This window comes from Bombus bifarius, unplaced genomic scaffold (genome assembly GCF_011952205.1).
Source record: "Bombus bifarius isolate JDL3187 unplaced genomic scaffold, Bbif_JDL3187 scf7180000007992, whole genome shotgun sequence".
NCBI classification, from domain to species: domain Eukaryota; kingdom Metazoa; phylum Arthropoda; class Insecta; order Hymenoptera; family Apidae; genus Bombus; species Bombus bifarius.
Window position 1 is genome coordinate 960,651 of NW_022884373.1, and position 25,739 is coordinate 986,389.

Here is a 25,739-nt window from a genome sequence, read left to right on the forward strand (position 1 = left end):
AGAGTGGTTTACTGAAGTCAATATGTAGAACGTCGAAGAAACTTACTATAATGATATAATAATAGTAAAATAATATTCTTCGAAATGGGAAGGTATATAGAAAATCATTATATCTATTATAGTTGAAGGAAACATAGTTAATTTTATCAAATCAACGTCACTCGATTAAATCTAAATTTATCTTCAACAGTTTCATTGATATTCTCTTATGCAAGTATAATAAGTCGTAAAAGGTTTCCTTTATCCGATTATACGAGGCAAAGCGTGATTTTCATTCACCGTGAAATGGTCGAGTAAAAGAGTTAAATATCACAAGAGCGCCACATGAGAAAGGAAGATAACGCAAATCGATATCGGCAGTCGCTGCCGTAGAGTTGATCGTAATCAACTGTGTCTATACGATGTTAATAGCATCGTCATTCGTCCAAACAAACCACATCTGGTGTTAAAGAAACGAGGAACATGTTACTCGATATCTAGAATTAAACTCAGCTTCGTGTCACTGAATTGAACAAAAGATGAAACAATTTAAAAGATCTGAATTTCTATCATTCATAACGTAATAAGAAAAAAATATTGAAAGATGAAGTTCTAGATCCTTTACCGTTATACAGTTGGCACCTATGAAACGTTTCTGCAAAGTTGAATTTGGCGGACCAATCATATCCATTAAATAAAACAATAGTATGAAAACTAATTAGTTATTGAAGAAGAATATTAATTATGTAGAATCATTGTAATTAAAAGAAACTATGTGCGCTTACTGTTCTACATAAATGTCTGAAAAAAACAACATTTCATACATATGTATATACCAATCTAATAAAAGAGAAAATTAAAAGAGTTCATTGTAATATGTACTTAAATTTACATTCACACATGCAAAAACTGCTAGCATTAAGTAATTATTACAGTAATTATGCTAATCGCGTTAATTATAGCATCTTCGGAGTTATTTAAAAACTCAACACGCGATCGAGCAAGAGATACAGGGTTGTACTTGTGTGTCGCGAAGAATCGATCAAAGAGAAACATCGCCGGCAGACAGGCGTGCATTCCGGTTCTGTAATTGTGTGTACACGTTCGTATATGCACGCAAACGAACGTTGCGACGCGTTCCTTGCACGCAGAGCTCCGATCGGGAGACCGCCAACTATCAATTTCCGTTTTGAATTACCAAACGCCATAACGCATGCACGCGCCGCTCAAACGAATCTCCGGTCTTCTCTGGCATAACGAGCCTCCTACTAAGAAACGCATCGATGCACTTTCCTTTGCTAATAAGACGCCTCCTTCTTCCTTCTGTACAACACGTTTTTCGACCGACGATAAACCAGTTTCGCACGCTGCAACGAAAATTTTTACCGTTCGCCACCTCTTAGTATCCCCTTGAATTCTTAAAGCAGGTAGGTTGGATTATACTGAACTATAGTATTTTAATGTAATAATGATTGAACATAAACGTTGCAGAAGATTTTCAATTAAATTTTAAACTTTTAAAGCTTTTAAAGTTTGATTGATGTTAATTGATGGTTATAAACGAACCTGTTCTTAAAAGTTTGATAAGTTTAAGGTTATGTATAATTTTATACGTTCGCTATTTAAGGATATATCCCGAATACTTTAACTACTTTAATTTACATAAAAAAGAATATGTTTAGATGTTTCTGCTTTGTTTTTTTACAATAGCTTTTAAGGTTATCCTATAGATAAAATAAAAATATATATATACATAATTTTAATCATGGTGTGTTACTAGATACATATATTGAATTTTTACGAAATCAATGATAAAGTAATGAAGTACTTTTACGAAATAAAATTTTTAAGTGGTCAGTCGTGGAAACTACTATACACATGTACTATGTTTGTGTCTGATTAATGAAAACAACACGTCATCGGTTGACTGTAATGATCAAATAAAAACACTATTCATTGCCAAAAAAACAATGTTTATTTTAACCAACCTAAATGAAATTAAAAATAAAACATATTCAAGTACTAATAGTTTCATACTATCATTTAAGGCATTTAATATACCGAATGAAAAATATAATTAAATTTTTATGCATTGAACTACGTTATCTTGATATTTTAAATAAAAGATCGAGAATTAAAAAGAAGTTCGTTAGAAGGAGGAAATTGAGAATCACTGTGCATCCATGGCCTTACGTAATCATGCTGCACCCACTCGTTTTACTGTATAGTGGTCTGACCGTAATCTGTCAATTTACTTTTGACAGTATCCCTGCAACGGAAATCCGATGTAACGCACCTTGTGATTTGCATATTCGATATATTTTCAAATCATCAAATTCGATGCTGTTCATCAAGGTTATAGGGTTGGAAAATTGCATAACGATTTAGTTTTAACCGGAAACAAAACCGCGGCGCACTCTCGAATCTTTCCTGAAAACGTTCGCCGGAAATTGAGCCGATCGATTCACATTTGTACAATAATTACTGCGAACTATTATGTTAATGTATCAATTCAATGGATATATTTCATTATTACTTATAAAATAAACAAAAATTATATAAAAAAATATTTTATAATTTTTTCTAATAAATTTTCATTTACAGATATACAATGAAAGATATGTACATATTTGGTTAGGAATTTTTTCCTCCTTTGGTATTTTGTATACAAATATACGATTGATAATGTTACATGATCGATACTTCTAAAAATCTACAGACATTAATCTTTCTCTGTCAAGAATGAAAGCCAATAATATCGAAGAATGGGAGTTTCGCATCAGAAGAAGAACCACGAAGATATAATATAGTATTATCGAAGCCGAAGAAATAAGATCGATAGTAATGCAGCTATGTATATATGTATGTAAGTGTGTATGTATGTACAAACATAGTAAACACTGTTGTTGAAGAACAACCTCGAATTTAATACCGTTGAATCTTTGGAATTTCTTAATTCCAAATAATTTAAATGCCTAGATTGATATAATTGATATACAATGAATGAATACAATTTTAAATATAGATTTTGAACTGCGAGTTTTTATCTTTCGTAGTGCAAAATAATACAAACTGCAAATTATTATTTTTCGTAGTGTAAAATAATACATAACCTTGAAACACGAGAAGGAGAGCCTCGTGTTTTTTAGCGAGTCTCAATTTTCACTGTCAGTTATGAATTCTGCGATGCTTCTCACAAAACGGAGGTTACTAATTTTATTGAAATGTACGTTCACACGGCACAGAGGCAACTATCATTATGTCATACTAACATATATATCATATATTCATTCACAGAAACAATATATATAGATTTTCATTAAATTTTTGAAAATGATACCAGAATTAATTATTATATAATTATCTCAGTAGATTAAACTTGGTTAAGACTACTTTCGCTGTAAGGTGAAAGGAATAATCATCCGCCATTTCAATGAAAGTACCATCATGCAACTGAATATGTACTTAAACTATTCCTATTTCCAATATTTGCAATTTAATGTATCGAAAATTTAATTAGTATTAAATGTTAGAAATAGCATTAATTATATTCTATAAGATTATTTCCAACCTAAAATTATAAGTAATTTGTTATAAGAGAATATATCTGATATACTTGGTCGATCTTCGTCTAACCTAAAAACCGGTATCTGTTCGATGTAACAAAGCGTAACAACGCATATTACTCCCGAGATAATCGATGATCGTTTGTAATGATGAATCATTTCCCAAATATGCGGTAGACTACGCAAAAATTTCTATCCTCCTTAAATCTCAACAATCGTACCGTGAGAACAAGTGCCGATCTCCAACGGTCGCGACAATTAATTCTTCCACTGTTTACTGGTAACCGAATCTCCCTAAAATATTTCTCACGTGATATACTGATATTTCCTTCATAATTATTCTCAACATTTAACTATGATGTAATGAAATAATATTCAAATGGTCACAGGAAATAATATCGTGTATGACCGGCGAGAATATATTTTTATTTCTTATCCTAATCGGTATAAGTTTCACAGCGTGCTTTGAGAACAACGTCCTATAGATGTGTAAGTACACATGTTCATGTGAAAATACGAAAATATGGTAATACATATTGCTTACCTTTAGCAGACAAAAGAAAATCGAAGGATTTGTTCTGAGAGATAGTCCTCGGAGCACGTCGTACGCGTACACGAGTCGGAAACGAAGTGGCGCGGAATCAACTCGCCTCGCGACAGCCGAGAACCTCTCCTCTCTGCTTCGGCCAATCACATCCCTCCTTTGTACATATCCCCTCCCCGCCTCCCGATCCTCTCCTAGGGACGGTCCGCGGTCCAGCCACGTTCCTTCGTTCCGTTGTTTCTACGAGGACTCCGGTTGCTACCTCGACTTTTTTCGTCCTAATTATTATCCTCCGCCACATTCTTGCGGAAACAAACGAAGAAGTCATTACATACAATCGAATATACGGCGGGTTTCAAGGTCTTAATTATCGAGCCCTAATAAAGCTCTTATAGTACATGGACTTACACGATATTCGAAGTTTACAAAAATTGTGGACCAGTAACTATAAGGCTACAGAATATATGATAATTTTATGGGAATATTTACAGTAGTTACAAAAAGTATTTGTACACCGTTGTATTTATTATAGTATTTATTTACTAATCAATTAAGTCCAAATATATTAAGTTTCTTATCATTTGGTAGTACTTTCATGTAACGACTAAAAACTTGATACTATGAAAATGAAATGTGGGATCTAGTAAAAAAATGCTTCATTGGAAAACACAGGTATGTACAAATATCTTTCGTAGTTACTGTAGATGTAACTTTTGACAGGCGATTGAGAATGAGTATCTTGAGTACATATAAGAATTATTCTTTAGTTGTTAAAGATGATTTCGAGAGAATAACTGTCGGTGATTAATATCGATACCCGAATCGATGAGATCGGATGTGGCTCGAGCCAAATTCAGTTGGCTGGCCTTTGAGCAAAGCACTACGCGAAGAGTTGAATGTTTATGAGTGTTTGAAAGAAATATAAAGTATGTGTGAGAATGTTTTATGAGAAATGTTTTATGAAAATTGGTGGAACGATAGAACTTTAAACAACTATCGATGAGTATGTATTTTTCTAATTTTTTTTATTGATGAAACTCATCACATGAAATATTTCTTGTTGAATGAATATTAATCTTTTTAAACGTTACTCCTTGTTTATTCTTTTTTCATGATGTCAACGTAAAGCAAAATATTTGCAATATTATTCAATAGACGATGCAGTACAATGTGCACAATCGATAATCGATCTCGTTTAATTACACGATCGGCATATCGAAGTCAATGGCCTCGAAACAAAGAACCGACATAAAAGGAAGATAACTATTCGATTGTTATCCACCTCGAAAGATACAATAGAAATTTCTTTGATGCTTGTTTTAATTCTATTATAGTTCATTTCAAATAGTAAAAATAAGAAAAAAGTAAATATTGAAATAATTAACATTCGCAGAGTATGTTATTACAGATAAAGACTATTTTCCAATTTAATCATAATTTAATTCAGATCAGGGATCAATGAAAATTTATATCTAGGAATCAAAAGAGAAAAAGAGGTAAAGAATGATTAATCTCGAACGATTTATAAACTATAAGAGGTTCAGCAAAGTAACGTAAGATCCTTCTACAGAGGACAAGGTCTGCTCTCGATCTTATGAATCATAGCGTTGCTAAAGCGTATTCAGACCGTTCTTTCACCGTTCGTGCAAAAACGAGCATTGAAGTTCAGTGATCTGAAAAATGATTTCGACCAACTTCCGTGGAATTTCGAAATGACCGAACTATAATCAGAAACACGTTTATGCATTATATCTATGTATGCTTTCTATGCTTATTTGATATTTTAATCAGACCCTTGTACAAGTGTAAATGTGACGGTCTATAAATAACGGATGCCATATTCTCACCTGAGCTTCTTTAGCCGATTATGACGTCGTGTTTGTCGTCCGTGACACAACACGCGTATAAAAACACGTAATCTACTTGTAACGTCTGCGTCCATTTAATTCTGCTATCTCCCTGCACTTTCTAAAACCATAAAAATGACGTCACCTGTTAACATCGTTCTCAATCCCCTTACCTAATCCTTCAAAGGGTTATGATGTATTCCTGTTTAAAAAGATCAGATGTTTTTGAATGAAAGTTTAATATTTTTAAGACGATTAATTTCTTAATTTGAATTTTAAATTAAATTTTAATTACACGTTTACGATGACAGAATTTTTATTAATATATTTTGCATCATTATAATTGGGTTTTAACTTTATAGGATTGTTGTTTTTCTGTAGGTAAATACTTCAGAGTAATTTGTTCACTTGGAGTGCATTGGAATTGTTCCAAGATATTTATCCTTTTCACATTTTAAATTCGAAATTAGCCTAAATTACTGTCATTGAAATTACTGTCGATTTTGATTCAGAGGAATATTCTTAATTTTTAGGTTTGTTTGCTGAACTTTTGGTATGCTTTGCTTGTGGACGGTCCGTTTCCGCGTTGTTCCTTGGATTCCCCAGAATATATAGATCATGAAGCGTTTCCGGAGAACGGTGGAACTCCGGGAGTGTCGCCTGGCCGTTACGAAATCAGCTGTGCGCCTGTCGGTGCTTGTTGTAGGTCGCGTTCAGGACTCCCCTCGGCCTCCCTTCTGCTCTGTTCCTCTCATTCCATCTAACAGGAGGGTTAGAGGAGAGGGGATATTAAAGGTCGCCTCAACGTGGAGATCAATACGAAACCTACATACCTACCTTCCCTATCGGACCAATGGGAATGCCCAAAATGATCCCTTTCGTAACTATTAATTATCTTTTTATGTTCAAGACAGTCAGTTTGATATAATTGCCCAATTTGCTTACTTTCTTAAACCTAAACAAATAATTATTCTTCTATAGCCTTATCAATTAAATCCTTCCTCTCAAATTGGACAATTTATTATAATTATATGTGTCCGATACACAATTATATGCAGTACTTCATTAGATTATAGATATTTCTAATGCAGCAAGTAATGAGAAAACTTTTGATTTTTGATACAGGGAAATCATGGAAGAGGTATTTATTCAAATACATTTATTTCTTAAGTACTCAACACGATAATCAGGCTTTGGGAGATTTAGAGTGATATACAATCTACACAAACATCTTGTTTTTTTCTGATAAAGCTATACAAAGAATATTCCAGGATTTTTAATTTTTTTCTTTCAATTAATGAACACATTTCTTCCGGATTAACTCATCCTTTTGTTAAATCCTATTAGAAGGTTTAAACATCTAACAAGGTCAAATTTATAATAGAGTTCATATTGTTTAATTGGGAGTGTGTAATATGCTCGAAAAGGTAACATTTGTTTTCATTTTCTGTCTAAATTTTAATTGCAGTTAATATGCGTATCAATCATCTCTAGTATGGACTTCTTGAAGAATGGAATTGAGCAACAGTTGATGGTTATAATTAGACAATACATATGTATGTGTTTTTTTAAATAAGTTTCACTTCTTCGACTTCACTTTCCACCCAGTTCACGTCGTCAATGTCAGTTAGTGGTGGACAGCACGGAAACTTATTACCTGTAATCGATATGGCTGAAAATCGATCGGTTTCAAGGAACGATTATTGTGTTCGGGGAAGAGGTAAGCGTGTAATTATCAGCGACGCGACGATATGAACGAGGAAGTTACCGATTGAAATCGAGTCTCGAAACGAAGACAACTTTGCACACCGTTATTATTAAAAACATTCTAAAAATTCTGTCCCTCTATAACGTATTATCGTCATTAGAAGAATTATGTAACGCTTTGAGCTGGCCAGTCTGGTTGAGTTGACGAGAAAAGTTACGTCAATGGCCGGGGGGAAATTACTTTTCCTCGCTTGCCCGTTATTTTTATCCTAAGAACTGTTTCATGCCGTTTCCACCGTTATGGTTTAACGAGAACCAGACTCTTCCATTCAGTTCTCTAGCAAACAATCCTTTGCTTGTTTTGCAAACTTCAGAATGTCTAATTGTATATTATATATTAAATATCAGGTTCATACCTGCTGATTCTAAAAAAATTGTCATGAAACAATCGAAAAACATGAAGTAGTTGATATTACAATAAAATATACTCAGTAGATTGATATGGTAACTGGAATGAATTATAAATATAACATCGCCTTGTTCATACGAAATCAGTATTCCTCTTCTCGTATTTATCTATTCACTACTCACCTTCGACAAGTGTCGCCACAATAATCGTAACATGATATTGTAAAAAAAAAATGCTTCGGAATTATCTTCATGGACTCTTAAAGTATTATATTATATAAAGACATTAATATATTATTACAATAAAAATTACGAAAATATTCTATTAATACTTAATCAAACTCTCTATCCACTTCTTTTTCTTCATAATGAAATGTTTAAGTGATAAAGTAAATAAATTATTGTTACGTCTTTATTACAGATTCAAGGATTTTCGAAGCAAGTAAAAAAGCAGCTATAAAGCTAACTTGGCTTTATAATAAAAAGTAATCAAAATAGAATAGATTAGATCAAGATATGGAACTAAAAATCATCAAAAGGAAAAAGCTGGAAGACCAGTATAAATAGAAGAACTTTAAGATAATTACTATTGACCTTAAATCGCAAACAGTGACCTTGAAAAAGAGACCTCCTTGAACCAAATACTATTTCTGTATTCTAGCACAATCGTCTTATTGCATTACACGAGTTATAACTGTAAATACTATACTACTAGTCTCAATTACATAATTACATTTAATATCCACATTAAATACATATTAAACCATTTTTCTTTTATCGTACATAGGAATTTGATACTCTGGTTTCGTTCCTCATATATTCAAGGATATAAATATAATACACATACATGTATTTGAAAGAACGAGGAATATAAGAAGACGTGTAATTCATTTTTAAGGGAAATCAGGTATATCGTAGGCTAAGCAATGAGAAAATTGTCATTTGAATCGCATACGTAAGAACGTCGCGCTGCTTTAAATACAATACCATTATAACGACATTAATTCGCCGATTTAACCGTCTCAAGAGGCAAGCGACTTTATCGCGTGACTGGCACCGAGCACGGCAAATATTTGTCGTCCAGTTTCTTCAGTCAGCGTCACACCTATCAGAAAGATGGCCGTTTTTTGCGAAGAGCAGCAAACGAAAAACAAAATTGTAAATCCTTCGTGATCCATAAATACGTAGTACGAAAATGGTGTGCGATGTTCGACCGTTGACTAAGGGCAGTTCTCAATGTCAATGTCTCAGCAACGATCGAGCACCACTGACTGCTTCGTAATTTCGACACGTTCGCCGGGAGCAAATCACCGGTGACCACCGTTGATGGCCACCTTGCTTGTTTGTTGCATAATATTGGCCGACGATTCTGCTACGCCAGATATACATACATACTTGCTTTCCGTGGAAATGTTCGCTCGTGCCAAGATTATCTGCTGGCATCTCGAGCATGGAAAACATCCCTGCCAGACCGCTTCCTTATCGATCTTTTGCCGCGCTTTTATCGTTTTCGCTGAATCAATGCCATTCGATGGCTTACGTAGTTCCTCATTTCGAAAATAGTAAAACTGTCGTATTTAGTGTATGACGAGGACTTTATTGGTGACTTGGTCTATCTCGTTGGTTTTAATTTTCATCTGAAGGTGGAGGGGGTTCTAGTAAAGTGACACTGGCGTGCTAATGATGAGAAAACAAATAGTTTCAGATTTTACTTACTTCTTTACATGTAGATCTTTTGTATATTTTGCATGTTTCGAAAATTTCGTGTATTTTCTTTTTTTATCTGAATATCTGATATTTACACAACTTATCGATGAAGCAATTGAACTTGAATCCGAAAATTTTAACGAAGCGAAGTCTTATAAGTGAACGTGACGATCGGCACGTAAGACTTTTTACGCCATCAAAACAATAAAGTAGTTACGTATGATAAATATGAGTAATAAATTCTGTTAATGCAGTTTTATCAGTTATGTAATTTAACAGACATAATTCCGATCGAAAAATTTTTCGATTTCGTTCGTGGAAATCATTAAGCTTACTTACATTGAAAAAATTATAAAGATTATGTAAAGCTATTATGATAAGCTATTTCCAAAATTTTAAAAAATTTTAATGCGTATATATATATTTCTTTATTCTTCTTTATTTTTTAAATAGCTTTCCTTGATTGTTAGGAAAGTATAATAAGATTCTTTACTGTGAAATCTGTCCGCGGCAACCCGGTGAACTCATTCAGATCAATTGACGAGACCGAGTTGATATGCTGCCAATGAAATTAGCCAGGAGGACAATTAAGCGCATCGTTGAACAAATCCTAGACAAACTTGTCGCCGTTGATGGACACAAACTGTTGCCTATGACTAAAGGAAATTCTACTTGGCTCCACATCTTTCATCGGCTTTCTTCTACATTAAGCAATATGTCAATAACATAATGATTTCAATTCTATTGTTACAATACAATTATTGGAGAATTATTGAACGTATTTTGATTGAATTTTTATGAGAATGGAAATCTGTATTAAAGAAGGAATATGAATCATTAAAGGCAAAATTACTGAAATTCATTCCATGTTTCAGCTCAAGTCCACCACAACATGAATAGAAGACCGATGTTGAGGAGGAAGGTACAATCTTGTGCTCCAATTAACTACAGATTGTCATCTACACCCTGTTGTTCAACACTGCAATAATATTATCATCAAAGACTCAATTGAATCGTTTAAAGGAACACCTTACCAATAATACCCTGATGAAAAATTGCAAGTAATCAGCTGCATACGATTCATTATTTTAAGAAGCTGCTATCTCTTATGCAAACTGCAATTATCTAGCGGTTCAGCAAGGCTTAAATTTAGCGAGGAATTTCGCTAAGTCGACGGGACGTAAAGGCTGGAGGGCCCTGCCGGTGCTGGGACCGAAATACACGACGATTATACCGGCGACTCCTCGAATTGTTTCTCTGCATGTGGCTTTTTTCCCCTCACCGTTACAGATACGCCTCTGCAAATGTAAATCTTCGTGGCCGTGGTACAGTCAGGCATACAATTCCATCGTAAAGATTCTCTGTAGTCTTAAGGACATCTTCCGAGAGCAGTTTTCCGCTTGTGGTTTCCTCTGTGTATTATATTAAATTAACAGGATAATCACGTGTAACACGGATACATATATCATAGATAAATAATTATAAATAATATAGGTAATTTCGATTAATTTTAATTAATATGAAGATTCTACTCATAGCATAAAGAATATGAAAAGTAGAATAGTTACTGTTAAAGTGACTTTAGTTGAATTATTTTAATTTTTGTAATAGAGAGATTCTTTCTTGGATTATATACATATAATAAATGGAATTAATCAGTGAAAATATAAGTACATTAAGTCCACTGTTACTCAACTTAAATAATTTTGACATTATGTATGTCATAAGTAATTCACATATGTTTCTGTTTTGAACTTTAGAAACACAGGCGTTTGTCTAATTCTGACTGGCTCATTATATGTTTCCTGAGAATCTGTGAAATTTTAAGCACGGTGAGCAAACAATAGAGTAAAATCCAGTGGATCAATAATTATTTCAAAATCAATATATTATTACAATAAACCATAAATAACATGTAAATTCTTTATCTAAAAGTTGCAGGTAAGAATTATAAGCAAATGATGGATAACACTGACTAAGCTATTTACGTATGAATGGAACCATCCGTATATATAGTCTTTAACATTTTATACATCTTTCAATTACTTTATCAAGATGTATAATGAGTGTTCAACTTCTCAAAAAACAAGTTGCTTTCATAAATCCATTTATGGCAAGATGATATAAATGATTATAAATTTCAAGGTAAATTTTGAAAAATAGCATTCTCAGGATCAAAGTTTCTCTGTATATTTTAATTTATAGAGTTGATTAGTATGAATTTTGAATTCCTATATTGAAGAATCGAGATTATCAAAAAGCCCCATAAACGATGTAAGAGAAGCGAAGGATGGAACGGACGGTCGCTGTATTTTAGTAGTAAGCTGGCTGCAATAGTTTAAGGCTTAAGGCAAGTCATTTATGTCGCAAGGGATCTCGCGTCTTAAGACATCGCTCCCTCACTGTATAGTGACGCGAGTGGCCGTGAAATCGGCTACGTCGGCCATTCTAAAATCGTGCCAGAATTTCTTGCCAAATTTAATTGGAGCTCCGTCCTGTTTACCTGTGCGAACCCACGATCTTGAGCGTTTATCCATCTTTCCTTCTCTCTCTTTTTTTTCTTTTCATGCCTTTGCTGGCAAATTTTCGATACGAGACAATCAGACGAAACAATGACTCCTTGACAACATGCCAAGGAACCTGATATTGCAGAGCTTAGCTCAGTTATTTAGTTATTTCTGCGATTAACATTTTCTTGCACAATTGCAATGTTCTCGAGAATCGTAAAATTAATCGTTTTATTGTTTTGTTTGAAGATCGACAAGACATGACGAATGGCTGGAGAGGAACAACGGAATATTTTGATTTGGAGCCATTTTATATCTATTTCTTCAGATTGTTAACGATATAGATTGTAAGGACGTGCGTATCTTTGTCGGTCCCGGATCGATGCTTGTTAATTTTCACAGATGTAGCCCACACCTGTGAATTTTGGTCGCTTATCGCTCCATTTTTTATCGTTTGATAAGCTTCAAATTTAGGCAAATGTTTCCTGTCTCGTGATAAATCTTCAAGTATTTTCTGTTTTTCTTTTCATCGCGTTATTTTAGAACTGTTGAAACAATTTGTGAAAGTATGGAACAAGGTGTTTATAGATGAAGATATTATAATGACAGAAACGCAATTTCTGAGAATGAAAATAATTTTATATGAACAAATATCCACTTGTCAAATTATTTTTTGAGAGGTATTGGTAATACCACTTTTCTCATTTTATTATAAAACTCGATAACTACTTTTAACTGTTTTATGGAAAGAAGTAGGCACTCCTAGCCTTATTTTCAATTTCGTCTTATGAGAGATTAAACAGAGAGAAATGAGAAAATCAACACTCATTGATATTTTTATTAAAACACATCTAATTCTAAATTCTTTTGTAATAAAGTGAGTCTCCTTGGGTATTGTTTCTTACGTTAAATTCTAATAACAGTTTAAAAATGAAAAAGCCTTTGTAAAACGAAGAATATGGAAGCTATACTATTTTTGTGCTGGTTAGAGAGCTTATAACAAGTTGAAGCGACTTCGAAAAATCGTTAAATCGTACACGTGCACCTACTTGTATTACGTCAGTAGTTCACGTAATAACTGCTAAACGATAATGATTTGTTAGTTTACAGGCTGATTGCAGCTTCTGTTACCAGGCGAATTATTGGCAAAATGATGATTTAATAACATCCAAATGTAGATTGAATTTTTTTCAAATAAACATTTCATATAAAATAATCTAAAATGCTTAAAATTCGAACCCACTTTTTTGTTTATAGATATATTGCAATTATGATATTTAACAAACAGTTCATCATCGTTTAAAATGCTATTCTTACTTTATATAAAATATATGCTAAAGAAAACTTTTTAAAGTCTCTAAAAAGTATATCACCATATGTAATAGCGTTTATCACTAATACGCAAGATAGGAGCTTCAGACTATATCTGTAAATCAAAAAGATACAAGATAAGTGGCATTAAAAATCCGGAAGCTTATTTTTCAAAGCTTTCGAACGCTTTGAAGGTTTACGTTACGCAATCGTACATCGCTCAAAATAATCAGAAACTACGGCTTAAAATTTTATTACACGTTAAAACATTCCTGATACTTGAGAGAATCTTATATGTATTATCAATCCAAACAGCTGTAGACCACATTATTCGCCCGTAAAACAAATTAATTTTGTAAAATTAACAACTTGTATCTTTTATAGTATTTTTTATGAATACTTTTATTAAATTAAAACTTTCAATTTAATCGAGATTCCACCCAATTACAATAGCTTTATACTCTATTAAAAATTTCTTTTAACTTTTACAGAACTAAAACAAAATTAATCTTCTAAAACATGTTAACAAACATTTTGACTGGAATACTTCTCTTATTCTGTTAAAGTATTTGTTTTACTATTGCAAAAAAGTCTTGTAAATACTCATATCATATTCATAAAAAATATTTTGTTTAAACTCAACTAAACTAAATTATATTCATAAACACAATTAATTTATCTCAACTCAATTATTTCCTCAAACACAGCGAATGACTACATTTGTAAAAATTTTAAATAACGTGTATAACAATACTTATTCAAAGAAAGTGAATGTTCCTATATTACATACAAAAAATTGTTTTATGTTATATTTAAATTAAATCTATACGAAGCCAAAATTCTCGTAATATTCCTCAGTTTGTATCTCTCGTATTTATGATTCGCATAATAAATGCAGATTTTATCGTGGCCTTGCACGTTGCTCTTTCGGTGAAACGTGCCAAATAATGTTGTCATGTGCGACCAGGGTTTTGCGGAATCTCTGGTGTTTATAAACGTTTAATTATCCGTGGCCAAGACTTTTCGGTGAGCAGCGGGCTTGCCTATTACGATACACGTCGTTTGAAGTGCCGGGAAAGCTATGCGATCTATTTTCGAGCTTGAGGATTCGCTGTTGTCGGGCGGACACGCTCCGTCACTCGATCTTCCTCTTTCGATTCGAAGAAAGCTCGTCTTTCGCCGACTGCCTTCCTTTGCCACCCGCGAAAATCCTCTGGTCTATCTTTAGCAGTGTCTTCAAGGTTCTGGGAGAAGAGTGATAAAAAGATAAATTAATTCTTTGCATGTAGTGGCTAAAATTAATAATTGAAGTGATTAAAGATAATTTTAATAATAAATCAGATAAAGATTGATGATTTGAAGAAAGAATAATTGTGATTTGGATTTCTAACAGGAAAACTTATTCCAAATATCTTTATTACACTGTAGCCTGTCTTTGTAATCTATCAGAATATGTTATATTCGACAGAATCGTGTCTCTGATTTTTTTAAGTAAAGATATTTATATTATCCTTGTTAGAAATGGTTCTTACTTGTACGTGTTTGTACAACATAATTAAAATGACTATATATATGTATCTTAATTTTCTTCCGATTTTGTATAACAGTAATATTCCAATATTTTTTAGCTTCTTCAAAATATGATTTTGTGTGTGGTTTACTTCATCTTGTTTTAAATAATTCATTATTTTTCATTCCTTCTATTTCCTACAAGCACGAGGTAAAGGTAACATTTCTTTCTGAAAAGAGGTTAGTTTCTATCGTTTATAAAAAGTCTATCGTATTATCAAATATTCATGCTATGAAATATTTTTGTAATTATGCGTTTACATTTGCATTCATGTTTTCTTTGACTTGAAGTAGAAAATATTTTTTCTCTAGAGATGAGAGTTAAAGAAGATAATTTTGTAGTGGCCTGTAGGTCGAGTCAGACTTTCATCAGTAAAGGATGCACCGTGCTCCTTTTATTCTGTTATGCCACATTCACTAGCTGCATTCTATTTCTCCCTCTTCAGCTAATTTCACGAGAGCTCGGTGGACTGACCTCACAAATGTTTGTCGACGATTGGCTGTGGTATTTTAAGCGATAGCTATGTTTCTGCTACACTATACTTTATATGTACTTTAAAATTTATGACACTTTATGAATTGTATGCCAATTTATTATATAGCGTTTTATACAATTAAAACTTTGTGTTGAATGAAATTACAGGTAATAAATTGTATAGATTGCTACTATTATACGCTTAAAATTTCATTTTTCGAGTAAACAATTACATTTTGTTCATCCTCAATTATTATTTTTATACTCATTAATCAAGTATTATAATGTGGTATAAGCTATGGTATATAATTTTATGTAGGTTTTGTTTTATAAGTTGTAGCAAAATTTCAACAATTATTTCGAACTGTGATTGAATGAGAGCTTCGATTGTAATTATATGTACTGCTTCCAATATTTCATTCAAGCAAAGAAATATTTGAGAATGTAATGCAATTGAATGCAATTTTGAAAATGAGTTCCATACGACTTTTATGCACCTTGAGAGTCTACGATTACGATACTTTCGAAAGAATCGGTAGATGTCTCCACCGAACATTTTATTTCATTAAGAGGGTAATATAGATTTCTTCACACACTAAATTCGAACTGATCATGATCTCGCAATAAAATTAAAAAATATGCCTTTAAAATAATTTAAATCGATAGATAATAAGATTAAATTCGTAGATTAAATTCGTAGATTCATAGATTAAATTCATGGATTAGTATCTAATTTACTGAACTATAAATACATAAAGATTTATTTATTTAATCAAAGATGCTTCGAAGAGTTTAGTGAAGACGAAGATTCCAGTGAAGATGTTGGTTCATATTGAAAATACAATGAATTTATATTTATATATTATTAAGCTATACTTATTTTAATGTTGTTATTTTTCTTTGTAATTACTATGTATTTTAACATTAATTTACATCCTGGATAGTTTCACTAGAATTTCCAACAAACCTTACACAATAAAAATCCCTTTCAGTACCATTCATATTTTGTACCATTATAAAAGGGCTATTAATTTCATGGTGTTGTCATTGTGAAAAAATCTGAAGAGAGAATCCCGGAGTGGACGATTCCACGAATATCATTCCCTCACCAAAATCGAATTGACAATTAAGTATTTAGGGTGGCTGCGGGTCGCGTGTCAGGAAGAGTCATCTTCGCCAGCATGAACATACGTAAAAACATATGGTTCCTCGATGGGGTTCAGAGTGCAGAGTCCCTAAAGACACTCGACGAAACAATTTTCTACGGAGTCCTCGACTGTCGCTGCTTTCAATAGAGCATATCGTATTACATTTAACAAATATAAACATTTATAATTTCTTACAGTTTTCGATAACAAGAAATTAAAAGAAACGCACGAGGATCTTAATTATAATAAAATTATAATACAAAGAAGTTCAAGTAATTCCATTCATTTTTCTATTAGAAAATTGGTAGAATTGGTTGGTTATATACCAAAATATTTACCCTGTTACGTTTTGTTTGGTTATGTTGCCGTTAATTTTTGAATTTAGATTAAATGGTAGCGTTGTCTGATGTTTAATGCGATTGGCAATTAAACTCCACGTTTCGACTAACCTGCTACGCGCAGGAGTACTGGCACGGGAGAGGATTAAGGTTGGTGAAAATAAATGTTCGTTCGATCCTATTATATTATTAGACAAATATTCTCCATAACAAATGTTTATTCTAATTCTAATTGGGTACTGACAGAATTGTCTCGTTGTTGAGATTTCGAATACTCGAAGTTACAATCGTTCGCGATACGTTTTCACTCTTATTAATTACAAGATTTTAATTTGATTGATTTTCAATAATTTACAAATTGACAAATACAAACACGTCGATTAACAAAACTGACAAGAACTGGGAACTAATGAAACAAAGAACTAAAAGCTAAAGAACTAAAGGACTAAAGAACTTAACAACTGAGAGAAAAAAACTAAGAGCTAAAGGAACTAAGAGCTGAAAAACTAAGGAACTAAAGAATTGAAAGGCAAAGGAACTGAGAAATTAAGAGCTAAAGGAATTGAGTACTAATCGCTATGAACAATGAAATTACTTGCCAAGAATTGGGGAACTGATCGCCAAGAACCAAGGAATTAATCACCAAGAACTGTGCAATTAATCACACAGAACTGAGCAATTAACTACTCTGAACTGGTCTAGCTTGGTTCTGGAGACCTCTTCTACTTAAAGTAACAGGTACAACAAGATCGTTACACTTATCCAGAATTCTTACATTAAATAAACTCTTTCTCGTGATTGTGCGATGCTTAATACACGCGACAAATAGAATTAATGAACAAAGATATCAATATAATAATTGCCACTTTTCCTGTTAAATTCTTCCAAATACACGAATTGGACCATCACGAAATAAGTTCTCGACTCTGAGAACTACGCTTCTATTCGAACAAAGATGTCGATTTGGAGAACGATCTCGGAGGAAGATTAATCTTGACAGCGGCACTTTTATGCGACATTTCTGGATATGGGCGCAGTTTTCCACCGGTTTCCTGAACACCCAAAATTTCGTGTAATCAGATCTAAAGACGTCCTCGTAAATTCCCACCCGCAGTCCTGCTGTTATATTATTGTACATAGATGATCTTATGCGGGATGATCTAAACCTCGTAGCATGTATCAGAGTCCGAATTTCTCGTTCTCACGAAATATGGGGGCATAGGTCCTCGACTAATTGCTCGTCAATGTGCACTGTACCTTTTCACAACGAACGTGTTCGCCCTCGTTTTGCGTGAGAATCTCTAACTACGTACTTTAATATTTCATCTGTTCTTTTATCCATGCAGAGCTGCTCCGTAGACCTTGGTATTAGCGATGTTGGCTCATATTGACAATACAATGAATTTGCACCTTATTGTTCGGTCGAACCTATTTTAAATTTGTTATCTCAGTATCTATTAATCCGTTTAATAATGTCTATATAATAATTGATTATTAATTAATTATAATGATTTAGTAATCTCTATTAATCCATCTTCTAGATAGCGTGAAGAGTTTAATATATTGAATTAGTATGTTACTGTATGAGTGGTGCATTTTTGAGAAATTTGAATAATAAAATAACATTCTTTCGGATAGAAGCAGATGCGACCAATTTTTTGCATAGCAATATCTATCTATATACGATAAGAGGAACGTTAGAAAATAATTTGATTCTCACCAAATTTCGCAGACGATCTTTGACTGATTTTATAAAGAGATATAGGAAGAGTTATGATATAATTGTATATACTATAAAACATTTATGTACAAGTATATCACGGTGAATTAGAAAATGTATGAAATTAAGAAAGAATAAGGTCGCCCAGCGTAAATTTGAAGGGTATGATTCGTATCAGAGAATTTTAAATTGAAGTACGTAACTCTATAGACTGGTTTCAATATGTAAATCAAAGTATCATTACGAGAAACACCCTGCACGTGAATACAGAACGGGACAGCGACGGATGTGACTACGTCGGGTTAATAAGGATGCGACGTCATCAGGCTGCGACGTTACATTTTCTCCTTTGAATCACGATCTCCAAATCTAAAAGTGCAATTAAATACCAGCTTAATTATCATTACAATCAAACGAGACAATTTATGAAAAATTTCAACTACGAAATTCTAACAAATAAGATTATCAACAATTTAATTTAGTACATTCTATAACATTCCGCGATATACATTCTATAGCGTATATTACATAGCATATATCGTACGCCCCCTCAACCTTCACGTTTCATAATTAATAATCTAATCAATCTCATTCTACAGTGTACATTTCACTCCCTTTAACTCTCAAATTCGACCCTTGTAAATATCTTCAATCCTTTCATCAATAATCTAATTTAGCTCGTTCTACACCCTTCAATTCTCAAATCCTACTCTCTTCAATTCCACGACATCCTAATTCAGCTGTATTTTACATTCTTCGCGCGTTACTCTACTTCATTAACTCTACATCTCTGACTGATCTACATTTCATTGCTCGGCCACGTGATTACCACTGTACTTCTCGAAGAAACAAATTACGTCTGCCTCCAGTGTGGGCTTATCCCGGTATTGCGAGAAGATGAGATAAATAAGCGAAAAATTCGGAAGAAATTTCATAAAAATTGCAACATCCAACGCACGTCTTTTCTTCCTTTTAATTTACAGAGTTAACGGGTATAACTTCCGGACAATATAGTTATTGAAAGCCTTAATTTACATCTACTCAACAGGTAGCCTTCTACGAGCGATATACACCTGTTGCATGCGCTCAAGCCACGTGGTCGCATCCAGCATATTTCAAACGAGGAATTCATCTTCTGTATGAATCGAATCTCAGGTAGAATCGCAGCAACCATTGAATAGACAGTGCGCGTATATCGAAAATATCCAAGCTCTTTGTGTCCGATCGAGGGTGGGGATCGAGCAGCAGTATTTCTCCTCAAAATACGTATAGCACATATAAAAAAAGTCTTCGTCGTTGGCCATCTCTCTACGCTTTGACCCGTGAAATATACCAGCATGATATAAAGTGACTAATATCAATGACTGTTGCTTGTTCGCCAACGTTCCATGGGGGTGAAAAAAAGGGAAAAAAGCGAGAAAGGAACGTTTATTGTGATCTCGATCGGGAATCTCGCGACGCTCATGTGGGCACGTTAATTCTTGGGTCACGGCTGTCATAATTGCCTCCTCTGATGGCCATTATCCTGGTACCGGTGACGTTGTAATTTGTTTTACTCGGGGGAAGCTCAGAGAACATAAAGAGGGTGGAATTTTTCTGTCCGATATAAGGGCTGCTTTTTTTCATTTTTCGTTCATTTTTGTAGAAGCGATGAAATGGTTTGTCAAGTAGTGAATTTTTTATCATTTTTATGATGAAGATACCTATTGCTTTGTATGTTTGATTTGTTGTTTGATAATATAGTAGATATTACATAGCATAACCGTGTTAATATTGCAGCCAAGAATTATCTACTATAATTATGAAGTTTAAATGCTTCGACATAAGAATCGCGTTAAACAGCATCAAACCTATTTTATCTTTGATATTCGATTTTACTGAGATCATACCTTTTGCTTTGCATGTTTGATTTGTTGTTTGATAATATAGTAGATATTATAGCCATACATAGCATAACCGCGTTAATATCGCAGCCAAGAATTATCTACTATAATTATGAAGTTTAAATGCTTCGACATAAGAATCGCGTTAAACAGCATCAAACCTATTTTATCTTTGATATTCGATTTTATCTGAGATCATAACTATTGCTTTGTATGTTTGATTTGTTGTTTGATAATATAGTAGATATTATAGCCATACATAGCATAACCGCGTTAATATTGCAGCCAAGAATTATCTACTATAATTATGAAGTTTAAATGCTTCGACATAAGAATCGCGTTAAACAGCATCAAACCTATTTTATCTTTGATATTCGATTTTATCTGAGATCATACTTTTGCTTTGTATGTTTGATTTGTCGTTTAATAATATAGTAGATATTATAGCCATACATAGCATAACCGCGTTAATATCGCAGCCAAGAATTATCTGCTATAATTATGAAGTTTAAATGCTTCGACATAAGAATCGCGTTAAACAGCATCAAACCTATTTTATCTTTGATATTCGATTTTATCTGAGATCATACCCATTGCTTTGTATGTTTGATTTGTTGTTTGATAATATAGTAGATATTACATAGCATAACCGCGTTAATATCGCAGCCAAGAATTATCTGCTATAATTATGAAGTTTAAATGCTTCGACATAAGAATCGCGTTAAACAGCATCAAACCTATTTTATCTTTGATATTCGATTTTATCTGAGATCATACCCATTGCTTTGTATGTTTGATTTGTTGTTTGATAATATAGTAGATATTACATAGCATAACCGCGTTAATATCGCAGCCAAGAATTATCTGCTATAATTATGAAGTTTAAATGCTTCGACATAAGAATCGCGTTAAACAGCATCAAACCTATTTTATCTTTGATATTCGATTTTATCTGAGATCATACCTATTGCTTTGTATGTTTGATTTGTTGTTTGATAATATAGTAGATATTATAGCCATACATAGCATAACCGCGTTAATATTGCAGCCAAGAATTATCTACTATAATTATGAAGTTTAAATGCTTCGACATAAGAATCGCGTTAAACAGCATCAAACCTATTTTATCTTTGATATTCGATTTTATCTGAGATCATAACTATTGCTTTGTATGTTTGATTTGTCGTTTAATAATATAGTAGATATTATAGCCATACATAGCATAACCGCGTTAATATCGCAGCCAAGAATTATCTACTATAATTATGAAGTCTAAATGCTTCGACATAAGAATCGCGTTAAACAGCATCAAACCTATTTTATCTTTGATATTCGATTTTATCTGAGATCAAAGCTTTTGCTTTGTATGTTTGATTTGTCGTTTAATAATATAGTAGATATTATAGCCATACATAGCATAACCGCGTTAATATTGCAGCCAAGAATTATCTGCTATAATTATGAAGTTTAAACGCTTCGACATAAGAATCGCGTTAAACAGCATCAAACCTATTTTATCTTTGATATTCGATTTTATCTGAGATCATACCCATTGCTTTGTATGTTTGATTTGTTGTTTGATAATATAGTAGATATTACATAGCATAACCGCGTTAATATCGCAGCCAAGAATTATCTGCTATAATTATGAAGTTTAAATGCTTCGACATAAGAATCGCGTTAAACAGCATCAAACCTATTTTATCTTTGATATTCGATTTTATCTGAGATCATTTAGTGAGAAATTAAACAACTAATTCTACGAGATTACAATTTAACGGCTCTAGAGAAACATGGTAAATCTAGATAAAATAACGTTTTACCTAAAATAGTCAGAAAACTACGTCCCAAAAAGACTGCATGCCCAAATATTATCCCCATGTAAAACCAGTGTTTTAAACAATCTATGTACGAAATCAGTCTTGTACAACATTCCTCGATTATATCGAACTTATGTTTGGACTGTACTTTGAAGGAAGTCCTGTGAATACGGCGATATCAGCGCGAAAAGAGAAACGCGAGCATGGCCGGCGAACAGAGAGCGAAGGTTCCCCGTCGCCTTCGCGCAATTACGTCCAATTGAACTAATTCAGCTCAATTGACGTTAACAGGCTCAATTGGTCGGCCCTGCCAGCCTGGCCACACGGCAATACTATCCGGTCGGCATACCTACGACGTAAAAAAGAGCGGCTCGCGTGCAAAAAGTCGCTTCCAAACCCTCCTCTTCACCTCGTTTCCCTGTGTCGTTCGATCTAAATATACTTCTCAACAAGAGAGACTGTTTCCCTTTGTCTGCTTGTTATCAGCTCGTTGCGTTCTCCATATATGTAAAAGCTTGTGTACATTATATATGTATATACGTGGATTATATTAGTCTGTTCTGATCTAAAAAATAAATATGAAAATAAAATATCGCATACCGTAAAATATATAATATAAGAATAAAATATAGTGTAGGAACAAAGTTAGGAAAACGTGAATATTGGAAAGTAGAGAGAGGTTTCTAACTTGAGATAAACATTCTAAGATTCTAAGATTCTAATTTCGATAAAATTTCGATTATAGTATAAGGGAAGATATTTTGGAAAAATTGCTCTACTACGTTCGTTAATTAATATCGAAAAATAATAGTATTGTGTATTTGAATTGTGAATTAACTTTAGGAATTATAGATCAATTTTGTAAAAATTGTAAGACTACAGAGGGTTGTTGGGAAATTACTTTCTGGGTGTATGAGAGATGTAAACAGAAGTCTTAGGGGGTTGAAGAGCGAGGTACCTAAGTACAGTAAGTCAGAGTCAAATCGTCATCCACCGTTGAAGGAGGGTATTATCGGAAGGGGAAGAGGTGGAGCCGAGAAACTCCTTCTATTCTGCTGGTAGATGTGGTGGGGACGGAACGTATCGTGTCCATTTCGTTCTTATCTTTCCTCCAGGTCTATGCCCCTCTCTTGTCGCTTCGAAGTGGTTGGTGGGAGATAATTAGTCTATCTTCTCTTTCTTTAACCGCTGATATCCCCCACTTCGATATCAAGTCTTTCTCAGTTTGTTCAATGTTACATTTAATACATTACAATACATTACAATATAACATTTTTTAACGAACATTTAGTGGTATATTAAAAATATTCAAATTTAATATTGTAAGAAATAATAATAGTAAAAGTTTGGTAGAAGATTTTTAACTAACTTGTGAATATTAAATACAATTTACATATAGAAAGTCTTTTATTATATAAAAATCATATCTTCATATAAAATCTTGATAAAATTAGCACTTAAGGAATTTATACATGTAAAATATTGTTAGTGAATGATATACAAGAAATCTCAACAAGATAAAAGAATCATAACTTCATGGCTTAGATTAAATCATATCACTTGAATTCAAGATACGAGTATGCTTTGTCATAAAAAGATAGTTCAATATGTAACTTACAACGAACCATATCAGTTTCAAGTTAAGATATGTACTTATTTTTATCATACACAACGTCCAACAAAGAATTCTTCAACAATCACTACACACTTATAAGAACATTTTACTCACACGAACAACGCGATTCTTCGATCTTCGTTTCAAATTTGGCGCGCTCCGAGCTGTCACTTTCACCGGGCGCACGTGTTTCCTGTTGCACAGTCAGGGTAGCGTTACGGCTCGGCCAGGATCGGGCAACATCGTCCGTCAGACCTCGTGTACATCGAGAATCGTCTGTTTCTTCCGAGAGACTTCACCTTCCACAAAGTTTCACAAAACTAACCTAAAAAATGATTTCGTAAACAACGACAAACGTAGCAATTATGCAGAATGAACGCGTTTCTATGATTTAGATACGGATAGATGACACAGGACACGAAATTCTTGATAGTGTGAACGAGAAAAAGGGGTCGAAAAGAAAGTCGTGCAGAGGGTCAGTGCAGGAGGCGACCCGTTACTGCAGCCCGGCACCACCGGACCTTCACTTATATCGTCTCTCGGCTAATAACGCTAGTAATGTGATATGATTAGCTTAGTTGAGTTCAGTTTAGTTCGTATTCGTTCAATTTAGTGGTTCGCCAGCAAAATCACATCGAGTTAAACCCATTTAGGCCAGTTAAGTTACCGACTTCTCGCTCTTGCGCGTTTGCCATCATCCTCCCGGTCAGCCGCCTCCTGCATCCGCGGATATCCTGCAAGCATGAGTGCGCGCACGCTCGATCACCCGCATTCAATCACCTTCAACTTCATTGAAGTTTGATCCAGTCGGCTCAGTCTGGATATAGAGGAAATTGAAGATTCTTGAAACTTCTGCTACTTGGTTCATGAATTCTGTTTGAAGGTAGTTTAAGGTTAGATGAATCTTAGGAAGTCTGTGACAGAGAATGTTGGTTAGTGGCAGAGATTTTGTGTGAGATGGTATGAGTATGAAGATTTAGGGATGTATATTATTAAGTGATAATTATTTTGCTAAGGATTGTACTCTAGAATGGTAAGATTGATTGGTTGAAGTAACATTTAAGAAATATGGTAATGTACAAATATAATGTAACAGATATTTATTGTAGTATATCAAGAAGTGTTGCCAGTGTACATTTATTTGTTAGAATAAAAAGAAACTGTCAGGATATAACCTGGTAGGTAGGTAGGTAAGTAGGTAGGTAGGAAATTATTACCATGTAGTGTGACCACAAAATAATAGATTACTAATATGCTGTTATATTTTATTAATGTATCATTAACAACTTTTTTATATGGAAAAGTTTCATATTATGTTAGAAAACTCTGATCAATTATAATTATCTTTTCCCATGATCAAACGAAATTAAGGTTACAGATTACTAAACAATCATACAATAATCTGACTAAATAGTGGAATCTATTTATGAAAACTTTACTCAACAAACTCAGACAAAACGAGATCTATATTGATTTCTATATCCATCCACTTCGCGCAAAACCATCCCTAACCTCCAAAATCGCTCTAAAATCGTCTTTACTTATTTAATTAAATTTCCTCCGTTCTTCTGTCCAATCTTGTCGTTTCTAAATAA

At 33.4% G+C, this 25,739-nt stretch overlaps 2 long non-coding RNA genes across 3 annotated transcripts; both read right to left on the reverse strand.

Annotated features, from left to right (window-relative positions):
• Nucleotides 1–2,167: 2,167 nt before the first annotated feature.
• On the reverse strand, nucleotides 2,168–4,247 carry LOC117205698. Its single transcript, XR_004487273.1, has 2 exons — nucleotides 4,090–4,247; nucleotides 2,168–2,248 (listed from the first exon to the last, which is right to left on the reverse strand). It is a non-coding gene; the product is annotated as an uncharacterized LOC117205698 (long non-coding RNA).
• Nucleotides 4,248–13,089: 8,842 nt separating this feature from the next.
• LOC117205823 lies at nucleotides 13,090–25,311 on the reverse strand. Of its 2 annotated transcripts, none has more exons than XR_004487293.1 (2): nucleotides 24,259–25,311; nucleotides 13,090–14,820 (listed from the first exon to the last, which is right to left on the reverse strand). It is a non-coding gene; the product is annotated as an uncharacterized LOC117205823 (long non-coding RNA). The 2 variants fall into 2 exon arrangements; XR_004487292.1 differs by lacking the exon at nucleotides 13,090–14,820 and adding an exon at nucleotides 18,971–19,195.
• Nucleotides 25,312–25,739: the final 428 nt, after the last annotated feature.